Below are 12079 nucleotides of genomic sequence, written 5' to 3'. Positions count from 1 at the left end.
AGCACAGATATGTGTTCTTAATTTTAGAAATAAATTTCAGATCCAGATTCTGATACTATCAGAGCGCTGTCAAACTGGTTGGATGCACATTTTCATTCAAATCAGAACACCCATCCAAAGGCAAAACTCACTGTGTGTGACTGCAGCTGAATCTACTACAGCAAAATGACAACAGGGTGTGTGTGTGTGTGTGTGTGTGTGTGTGTGTGTGTGTAGTTGAAGTAAGTCTAGTTTTCATATGGCATCAATCCAGCACTTTTATTGGGGTGGGATCAAATTGTCTAATATGTGTTTTTGAAGATAATGTGGCAGCTTTATATCCATCATATTGTCTTGCATTTAAAAAAACCAAACCTTAATATATTAACAGCTATGGCTAAATTACCGCATCCCAGTGTTTCTTCTACTAAGATAGATTAATGTATGTGCTCCTAATTACGGGTTGTAATAGGGAAAACATGCTTCTCTATTGTCTGTTGTCTCAATTTTAGATATATTTAGAAATTAACTACATGGTGTTCCAGGGCTGCATGTGCTGGGAAGACTGTTTAGGAGCCTATTGGGACATGCACAAGGTCTTGTAGAAAGTGATTAACCTGCTATGGCTGTACTCGCATTGCTCCTATAAATATTTGTATGAGGTATTAGTAGTAGAATTCTCTGACAGTCATCTCTGACAGTCAACCTCTTTCCTCATCACTTCCTATTCCCTTTTGCACATCACTATACAAAAATAAACACAAAATAAACAAAAAAACACACAAAAAACACACAAAAATAACCGCTTACTAGCGGGAAGGTAAACGGCGTTTCCGTGTGCTGCGCTGGCTCGCCAGATGCAGCTTTGTCACGCTGGCCACGTGACCCGGAAGTGTCTTCGGACAGCGCTGGCCCCCGGCCTATAGAGTGAGATGGGCGCACAACCCTAGAGTCTGTCAAGACTGGCCCGTACGGGCAGGGGTACCTTTACCTTTACCTTTTATACAAAAATAATATACTATCAGCCTTCCGTGTTCCTTTCTCCCACACCTATTTTCATGACTTCCACCATATTCTTACCATGACTAGAGCAGTGTTACCATTTCTATCAATCAACCAAGCCCTGTTATCTCCTTTAAATCCCTTTTCAAAGCTCATTTGTTTACCATTATTTTCCAAATCTCGGTAGATTTTTTTTCCGGTTCTGCGCACTCTCTGTTTCCAGTTAGCCTTCTATTCCTATTCCATTTTTGCTACCCCTTTGCCAAATTCTGTTTTTTTCTTTTTCTTTTTACTTCGCCACTGTTTTGTCCATGTTATCATATCAGAGTAATGGCTTGATGGAATTGTTGTGTCACTTACTATTGATATTTGTAAGGAGCTTTGGATGGAAGGGACTGTTGAAAGAGCAGGAAGACAAATTTGCTTTAGTTAATCCTCCTATATATTTTGGGATGAGTATTTCTCAAAGGATTTGTGGCCATCTGCTCTTTTGATTTCCAGACCTTTGAGAAGAAGCTCTTATTTGAATCTAGGGCACTACATAAATCTTAAGATGTTTATTGCCTTATTAGTACTTTGATTTTTTTGAAGCAAGCAAACTGCATAAAAGAACTGATTATTACAATGGACCAGAGTAACCCATGTGTTGTGGCTATATATAGAGAGAGAGAGAGAGACATTATAAATATATAGTTTTCAGGCAGGGAAGAAGTTGTGGTTAGCCAGGCTAATTTTTCAGCAGTTAGTCTTATAAGTGTTTCCCTATATATTGCTCCATTTATAATCACTTTTTAAAAAGATTTTTAAAGTCATGTATTCAAAATTAAATTAAAATTATAAATTAAAATATGAAGGTAATTTTTTAAGACAATAAATGCTTGAATTGTTTAACTGGTACAGAATTCTGTTTGGAGAAGAAAATGACATTGTTTGCCGAATGGATTCTGTTTTCAATTATCAATTGAAGTCTGACTTATATGGGTGTTGGTTATTCCACACCTTGATTTTGTAGAGTTATAGTAACTCCAGACCTTGGAATTCACACCGTTCACAATTTAGGACTGCAAGATCATTGAGCAAGGTCCTGACAACTTTTATTAATTTATTTGCTTGATTATTTAACAAGGTTTATAGACTGCTCAATCAAAAATAAAAGGAAAAGGCTCTAAGCTGTCTTGTGAGACTCTTGTTAAAATGTTGTTTGCACTGATGAAGCTGTATAGGTTAATAATAAAAATAATAAAAGTGTGAGAACAGTCAACTCTGGAAATCAAAAGCCCCTTCTGGGCCTCATCTAATTCAAGCACTGACTCGTAATTTGGGCATGCATCCACTGTTGTTTTTGTCCTGATCAGTACAGTGAAAGCTTAGCTGTTCATAAGGCTATCTGCTTACAGGTGAGTCTTCCTTTCCCATGTCTATATTTACAGGACCTTTAAAAATATTATCTGCAGGATTCAGTGGTGTGAATCATCACTTGGTATTAATAAAGGAAAAGTTCAGACACTTTTGACCATTAGATTGTATCTTATGTCCTATTTTGTCTTGAATGAAAAAGAAGATACTTTATATTAGAGCTTTCAGGGGCATTGGCCAGAAATGGAACAGCGAAATGGTTTATACACCATGAAAACACATTGGAATCACCTCATCCTATGCTATCTTGGAAATGCGTAATCAAATGTTTTCTTTGACATATTTTTAGCAACCAAATGTTTTTGCTGGATTGTGCAGTAGAAACACATTTTATATTTTGGAAACCCCCTTAGAGGTTTTCTTACAGTGAAGCAGTATGCAAATTTTATGAACCAAAAATAAATAAAATAAACGTGCTTCTCATCATAAAAACCATCTAGTCAGCTATGAAAGCTGGACAAGTAAAATAAAATGGTTAAAATATGAACACCTCTGTGGAACCTAAATGAAAGGAAAAAAGTCAAAGGCACAATCCAGCCAAATAGATGGTGTTTAAGTCCCAATTATTTCATTATCATCCATTTGTTTGTCTGCCTCTTTTACACAATATTGTACCCAGTGGCTATTGGTAGTGGTCTATGGTCATAATAAACTGATTGATTGATTGATTGATTGATTGATTGATATGGGTAGTGGTAGTAGTAGTACTTATTTGGTGCATTTTTATCACAGTAAACTCAAAGTGCCTTATAATATTTAACAAAAATTAAAACCATTATAAATCTAAAACAACATAACAATTGAAAACAATCAGATGCATAAAAAGCTGCCTAACACAGAAAGATGCCATAATATCTAAAACTCTTCAAGTTGAAGGCCAAAAGCCTAGCTGAAAAGAATAATTTTGTCTGACACTTAAAAGTAACTAATGATTATGCCAGGCAAGCCTTCCTGGGACAATGAACTCAATGAATTGAGACATGCTCAACTGCCACTATACTTCAGAAAGAGTAAAAAGGGTAAGATTTTGGCTGAATCATGCCCCATTGATTGTTTTAATTTTCTGTTTTATATAGATTGGGGGGGGGGAGATATAGGCTTACATTGAGATACCCGCTCATAGTGCAATTCTATACATGTCTACTCAGACATAGGCCCTACCGAGTTCAATGTTTATTTTTTATATATTTTTATATTCCCTTTGAAATAGTGTTTCCATGTAATGCTCTTAGAACAAGAAAATAGTACAGCATTCTTTTTTAGCCTAAGGATTAGACACCTCCGTTAAAATAATAGGAGAGTGGTATCTTTCAAGAGGTTGTGCCAAGTCTTTGGAAAGGCTTTAACAAATCACGGTATTCTCTATGTTGTCCAGCCACAAACAGTGATAATTAGTCCTCAGGTCTGCTTAAGAGTTGAATTGCCAACATTTTTGACTAAGGCAATTTTTGAATTTAATTTTGGGTGGCGAATTCCCGAGGTGAAATATTTGGGTGTCTCACCTCAAGATGTTTTGTGGAAATCCAAACGTTTTGACAAAAGTAGCAAATTTCTCAGGGGCTCTTGGTAGGTTCCTAGGTTGTCCCCAGATTTTACCTGAAATGAAACTGAAGGAAATTTGGATGTAAAACATCCATGGAAAATTGTTTCCAGTGGCTGGAATACAAATAATTACTAAGTAGTTCAACACAAATGAGGCTCAAGACCTGTGATTTTTGAACAGCTGCTCTTAATACCAGATGGCACTGGGGGGAGGGAACCAACATGGAGGAGGTTTTGACATAGTACAGGAGTGTGCTGGGCATTTCCAGTCTCTTGGGGTTCTTCCAGACGGGTTTTTGTTGTGGAATAGGTGCTGCTCATGCACACAAGTCTTTCCATGGAAAATCCAGTAAATTTATTTAGAAGGGAAAAAAACCAGTTGCCAATGTATTCATTTGTGAGATCAAAGTGATCTGCTTGCAGTACTAAGCACTGCTGTCTGTAAGAACTCTTGGTTTTTGTATCCCAACTACAGTCTCTTAAGTTGGGCCCAGGGATTTTCCATTATCTGCATTTTCTGACACCCTTTTGTCCTTCAAACCAGAGAAGGCTTGTGCTTATTTACACAAAATACTGATGGCCTCATTTCATCGTTTCGGTATGTGCAACCAGTATAATGTACTACTCCATTTTCCAGTCCTAGCAGGAAATAAATCCACTACTGGTCACAAATACATGACTTGTGGGCTCAGTTCATTCTGAAAGCTTCAGCAAACATGTTGTCTCTAACAACACATCTGAGGTAATGTTTATAAAAGTCCGGACTGTTCTGTTTCCTAGTTATTGGTGATATGAGTGTTATCAAAACACGCCATTACAGCTTTTCGTGCCCTTGACTTTCAGGAGATCAGATGAAGGTGATGTTGGAAAGGAAAAGTTAACTCAGTGTTTGGATACTAAGTCAAAACTTCTTTCATGAAACTGAAGAGCTGTTTCTGGCTTTTATGGCCGATTGTATTAAAGTTTTGCACTGAAGAAAAAGGATGCTTTCACTCCCTTTCTGGTTTAGAACATAAAGAAGGAATCAGATACCAAAACCCATTAAAAACAGAGATGAACTACAAAAGATGCTGTGAAACCTTTTATCAGAGAAGCATTCCAAAAAGTTTAGTATGCTTCAAGTGAATACTCTGTAGATCTTTAAAATGGTGTAATTTTTAAAACACATTTCCCTACAGAATCCGTATGTTAGTCTCATATCACACTGCATTCCTATGCTTTTATTAAGGTGACAATTGTTTGTGTCCAAGACAGAGGTTTTCAACCTTTTTGAGTCCATGGCTTCCTTGACCAACTACATTTTTTCTGAGGTTCCTCAATGGGGAAATGCACTCCAAGCCTCAGAAGCCCAGTTATGTCCCCACTTGCCTGCAGAGCCGGCAAGCCCTCAACCCTTGTGGAGTGTTTTCTTTCTCCTCACCTTGGGAGTCCTCTGGACAGCAGCTGCCCACCCTTCCTCCAAGGAAGGTGCCACAGGGGCCGGGGAAGAGGATAACACCAACAGAGACTGGCCAAAGGGTGGATGTGAGGCCAGCACCTTACTCACCATGGAAGGCAGCAGTGGCGGCAGCAGTTGCCACCAGGCCTGCATACTGGGAAAACTCCCCTTCAGCGCTGGGCACTCAGCTCCCAGCCATGCATTGCACACAGCAAGCACAAGAAAGGCCAGGGCCTGCCCACCCAGTCTCCCAATTGTTAGTCCATCCCCAACAGCAAGGGCTGGTGGACTGGCTAGCTGGGCTCCGTCACCCACTTGCTTACTCCAAGGCTGCCTCAGCTCCTGGCAACCAGCACGCCCTGGCCAACCCCAGAGGCACCATTCACCTGCTGAGCATGTAGCCAGGGCTGCTGCAACAAACAGCTGTGCAAGCCTCTGGGAGACAGAGACATGAAAGAGCATCAGAGGAGGAAGGGAAGGAAAAAGGGATAGATGCCAATGTTGTCTGTGGCACCCCTGATCATCATTCAAGACTCCTCGGGGTGCCATGGCACACTGGTTGAAAATTTCTGTCTATTGAAATGTTTTGTTTTGTTTTGTTTTTGAATTGCATCAGTCATATTTCCAATCATACAGAAAACATTTTCCAGGATGCTTCTTTTATAAATGTTTCCATAGCACCTTCAGAGATATGTGTGCATATTTGTACGTAAAGGTAAAGGGGGGACCCCTGACCATTAGGTCCAGTCATGGCCAACTCTGGCTCATCTCGCTTTATTGGCCGAGGGAGCCGGCGTACAGCTTCCGGGTCATGTGGCCAGCATGACTAAGCTGCTTCTGGCGAACTAGAGCAGTGCATGGAAACGCCGTTTACCTTCCCGCCGGAGTGGTACCTATTTATCTACTTGCACTTTGACGTGCTTTCGAACTGCTAGGTTGGCAGGAGCAGGGACCGAGCAACGGGAGCTCACCCCGTCACGGGGATTCGAACCGCCGACCTTCTGATCAGCAAGTCCTAGGCTCTGTGGTTTAACCCACAGCGCCACCCGCGTCCCTCGTTTTGTACATAAAGATGAAATAAATTAATAGGGAACAAACTTTTAACAGTGAAAAATTATATAATCAAAGTAGTTTACTGTTAAAATTTTTAAAAAAATTATTGAAAATGCAATATGAAGAAAAACACAGTTCTTTCATTCTTCCATGTTTATATATTATATAATCTTTCACCCTAACACATATAATCACATACTTATACTTAATGTCTCTCCCTCCCCACCAAGACCACCACACACACAGACACACAAGCATGGGCCATTTAAGGTGGAGCCTATCTCATTGAATATACACACACAAACCATTTGGCTTGGGAAAATGCTGATCTAGGCTGTCTATCCCAAATGAAAGTCCTCTATGTAAATAATGGGTGTAGTCCTGTATAGTTGTTGTTGTTCAGTCGTTTAGTTGTGTCCCACTCTTCGTGACCCCATGGACCAGAGCACGCCAGGCACTCCTGTCTTCCACTGGCTCCCGCAGTTTGGTCAGACTCATGTTGGTAGCTTCAAGAACACTGTCCAACCATCTCATCCTCTGTCGTCCCCTTCTCCTTGTGCCCTCAATCTTTCCCAACATCAGGGTCTTTTCCAGGGAGTCTTCTCTTCTCACGAGGAGAGTTATATTTATGTATGCTTAAACCCAGTAGCTTCAATAAGCCTAAATTCATCTAACTCAGGAGTAGCTGGTCCAAAATCTGGATTATGCCCTCCAAGCCACTGAAAGTGACCCATCAGCCCCTTCCTGTCTATCACATCACTGGGTTGAGGGTGGGGAGATGTTTCTCTTCTCGGTCCGATACTGCAGTGGGAAGCAAAATCACTGCCTGCTGCTCAGAGAGCACTCTCTGAAGACCAAAAAGCCATTTCCTTCTCCATCACAGCATTAGACCTGGTGCAGATGTTTAAACTTCTCCTACAATGGAGAAATCTCCCCATCACAGCACTGGAATGAGAGGAGAAGTTTTAAACTTCTATAGCAAGCCCAATGCTGCAATATGGTTCAGTATGGTGTTTCTGTGTGTAAGAGAGTAAATATGTTGCATATGCCTGCGTGTGGGGGAGTGCATGGCGGGGGGAGGTATTGCATTTGTGGAAAGTGCAGTGTGCACATGTGAAAATGAGTGCTCAGTGGCATGTTTGGTCATGACCACCACTGGCACGTGACTCTCTCAAAGTCAATTTATCTAAACTGAAAAGCTCCACAAGTTATAACCTTTCCTCATAGGGGAGTTGCTCCATCCCCTTCATAATTTTACTGTATCCTTTTGATGTGCAACATTCAGAACAAGATACAGGATTCCAAGTGTGGTTGCATCCTAGATTTATATTATAGCATTATGATATCGACCATTTTGTTTTCAGTCCCTTTCAATGATCCCTGGCATAGGCTTCATCTATTTTACACACTGAGGCATCTAATGTTTGGTTATGCACATAAATCTTTTAAAGGACCCATTTTTTAAAAAAATGAAGGCCAATGAGAAAGACAGCCTGAACAGATTTGGAGATGAAGAAGGAACTTTCATGTGCTGCTGTATGTTGTTCAGTAAGGAAAGCAGTCATTGGCACATAGACTACATGCAAATTCAGAGTCCAGGAAAGTACAAGTAGGATCCAGTTTTATAAACAACCTTTTGTTTGGGAACAGCCTTGATTTTAAAGTCCACTAATCTTTAATGTAAGTTTAAGCTCTTCTTCTTTCTCTTCATGGTTGACGTCTCAGTCATGCATTTCCCTAAGATAAATACATTAATCAGTATAGATTTTTATAGCCAACTTCACAGCCACTTCAGGGCATACCAAACACACATAATTGTAAACTTTTACTTTTTTAATAACAATTGACATATTTGTAGCTAGACATTGCATTCATGCAAAAAGGGTTAGAAGTGTTTTTTTACAGCCCATATTTACCCAATTAATTTGAGTTTAACAAAAACATATTATGGTTGCAAACCTAAATACACTTATTGAGGAGTAAGTCTTATTGAGGAGCAAGTCTCCAGATAGTGGGACTTGCTTTGAAGTAGAAATTAAGAGGCCTTTTTTTAATCCTGTGAGATTTATAATATAAGGGCCTCTCTGGACTCTTCCCTACTCTGTCCTGCAGAGGTCAATCTTGTTCCTCTTTCTGTTTCTTCATGCTCATGATGCCACTGAGAAAATAGTTTGAAGAGAGCCAAACTGTATCTCTCTTCTTATAAACTCGAGGGTGACATGGAAATTTACATACAGTCCTCAAGGTCATAGCTTTGGAGTGGTGGGTTCCAGCCTTGGAAGGGCTTGTCAGTTCATCTACTCTGCATCGGAGGGTGTTTACAGGGACACACACACACACACACACACACACACACACACACTGAAGCTGGTGACCACCATTCATGCTTTATCACCTATGAGGCTAGACTAATGGAATGCTTGCTCAGTGAAGCTCCTCTAGAATATTCTTTGAAATCATCAGCAGGTACCAAACCTAGCAGCTTGCCATCTACTGAGGGTGGTTGCTCATCCTCATTTTGCATTAGTAACATACATCTAAATCCTTATTATTACTTACAAGGTCCAAAATGTCCAACGTAATGGACTAGCTTTGGTGGGAGCATAGAATTAAGTTGACGGGGGTGAGAGGGTTGGGGTTTTGGTTTTTTTTTTTAAACTTTTTATTGTGGTCTGCTTTCTTGTGAGATTTTATCAGAGGTATGGGGCAAGCTGTTTTATCAGAGGTATGGGGCAAACAGAGGTATGGGGCAAACAGTAAATACCCCCAACATTACTTCACATTTGTCCTTCTTCAGAGAAACACAGACCCTATTTAGAGAGCATTCATGGGGACAATGTCAAAGCATCAAACCTAATGAGCCTGCCCCACTCTCCCACTCCAGTGAACATGCAGACGAGAGGCAGTAGGACAATTCTGCTCCCCCATACATACATTGATATTGCCACACACATTGCCTGAAAGGGGCCATGTGTGGGGCTGAATGGGGCTGCAGCATTTTCTACATTTGTTCTTAAGAAGATGTGAACAGTACAGAAGTAAAGCAAAAAGCTGGACCAGAGGCGATTTTAGGGTAGTGCAACTAGTTCACCCGCACTGGGTGCTGTGCTGCAGGTGGTGCCACTATCATGCTGTATAACAGAGTAAGAGAAGTGGGTAAGTGGCTTTGCACAGGGCGCTGCTGAAATCTGAGAGCCCAAAGTCCACCAGTGTTTGGGCACAGTCATACTGCAGCACGTAAGATTCAAGTAACATTTCTTGGTTTGGAATGTGTGCTCCTACCAGAGATGACAATGAACAGCCCAACAATGGCTTTCAACATTTGTGTTGCTTCCGATTCAAATTCAGTTGCCAACTTCACAATTTCAAAGAAGTATTTTCCTTTTAACCAACTGCAAAGGAGCTGTGAAGCACATGTCATTTTTGCTTCGAGTTATGGTTGATGATAGCATTGATAATTTTCAGGGACAAACGCCATATCAAATCAGAGAAATGGATAGAACAAAAACACATCAACAGGCACCTGTTTTGACTCAGATATGCCTGCCTTGCTTCACAGCTTGGGTGAAGAGATTGTACAGCCCTAATGAGAACCTCTAACTGCACTTTGTGCGTGTCACACCTTTGGGAAGCTGGCTTTTGAATGTCTTTTTCTCAGTGTAGCATTTCAAAAATCAGATACTTTTAAAAAAATGCACAACACCATGGACTTTATTTATTTATGAGATTTATAAATCCCCTTTACCCCCAAAGGAGCACAGCGTGATATACAACAAGCATGTAAACATCATAATACAAACCTTATTGTTACTAAATGTAATTCTTCAGTGGCCTCATAAAGCATGTGACTATGATCCCTCCAGTGACATTCCCAGTCCTTTCCCAGCAATGCATTTACAGTAGAAGAATCTAACTGAAGGGCTTTGAAACCTTCCCTTGTTTAACATAAGCACCTTAAATAACCTGCCCGCCTTCACATTTATTGCCTTCCCAGGCTTGCAGTCATACCTCTGTTTCATCCCACTTTTCTCATCATTCAGCCGAAGTACACATATTTAATCCACACACCACGTCTCCATAATTCCTCTGAAGCAGAATTCCTGGAATAAATATATACTGCCAGAATGAGCCAATGGGCACCCTCACTCCATATCTTACAATTGGTCATACAGTGGTACCTCAGGTTACATACGATTCAGATTACATACGCTTCAGTTTACAGATTCCGCTAACCCAGAAATAGTGCTTCAGGTTAAGAACTTTGCTTCAGGATGAGAACAGAAATCGGGCTCCGGCAGTGTGGCAGCAGCAGGAGGCCCCATTAGCTAAAGTAGTGCCTCAGGTTAAGAACAGTTTCAGGTTAAGTACGGACCTCCGGAACGAATTAAGTACTTAACCTGAGGTACCACTGTATCTTACAATTGGTCATTATGGGGCTGGATACTTCTTGTGCTGTCAGGCTCATCACATGTTGTTACAGAATTTGTTCACCAACCTCTAGAGGTCAGTGTAGCATTTTAGGAATAGGATACTTAAAAACAAAAAAAATACAGACATCTGCATTGATCCATTACGGAAAGAAAATTTCAAAAACAGGAACATCCTTTGATTAAGAGCAACTAAAACTAAAAACTACAAAGTAGCAGGCTGGATTTGATGGATGGGACAGGGAAGTGTCTTGTACTTGGGATCAATTAAAGATTCTCAGCAAGATGCAAATTTGAGTTTGCTAACAATGAATCAGGATGTTTGAGCTAGCTGTTCTTCAGATGAAATTTCTTCAGATGAAATTTTAACCAGGAGTGGGGATAGGTATCAACTCTTACCTTGTTACAAGAAACGGGAAAAGTCTATATATAAGTTTACAAGCAAAGGCAAAGTTCTCCAACTCTCTCTTCAAGTTCTAGTGTTTCCTCTTCACTATCTTTTTTTTTTTAATTCAGAGCAGCTGCTTGCAGCACCCAGTAAGTATTTTATTTCACAATTATATACATTGAACCTAGTGAACTTACCAAGACCAATGACTATGCTTTCACTGACTTCAGGACTGGGAGCCACTTTACTAAATTACTTGACAGGAATAATTGCAAAAAGGTAAAATTATTTGCATTATACTAAGAGAAAAACTCATACCTGATATTTTCTGTTGATCCTGCCCCCACCCCACACCCCATGGACAATTGTTGCCAAACCATAGCGTGCAGATCGCTTAATTCTGCTGCATGTATACAATTTGAATTGTATAGAATTCTATTAGATTCAAATTTGTTTGTGAGGATGTTATACATCTTAATAGTGTGTTCTTCTCACATGTTCCTGCTCATTTCCCCATTGTCTTCCTAACTGCGAAAAGTCGTGTGTGTGTGTGTGTGTTTTAATTGATTTGTTGCACCAGAATGGCAGAGCATTTTAATCCACTTTAATGGTGCAAATCTAAATTTTCACAATATGCTTGAATCCCTCCTGCAAAAGCTGCCCGTCTGGAGTTAACCACAGTTAATTTTTCATTCTAACCCTGACAAGTGAAACTGAGCTGTCCAGTTGTGTGCTCCAGCCAAGGAAATTACACACTTTCCATCCAGCGCCCTACATTCAGAAAACTTGTGCACAAGACTTCATATAAGAAAACTCTGAGTTATTCAGAACTGG

Source organism: Podarcis muralis, chromosome 2, assembly GCF_964188315.1.
Source record: "Podarcis muralis chromosome 2, rPodMur119.hap1.1, whole genome shotgun sequence".
Classification (NCBI taxonomy): Eukaryota; Metazoa; Chordata; class Lepidosauria; order Squamata; family Lacertidae; genus Podarcis; species Podarcis muralis.
Note: the sequence above shows the minus strand (reverse complement) of the source record.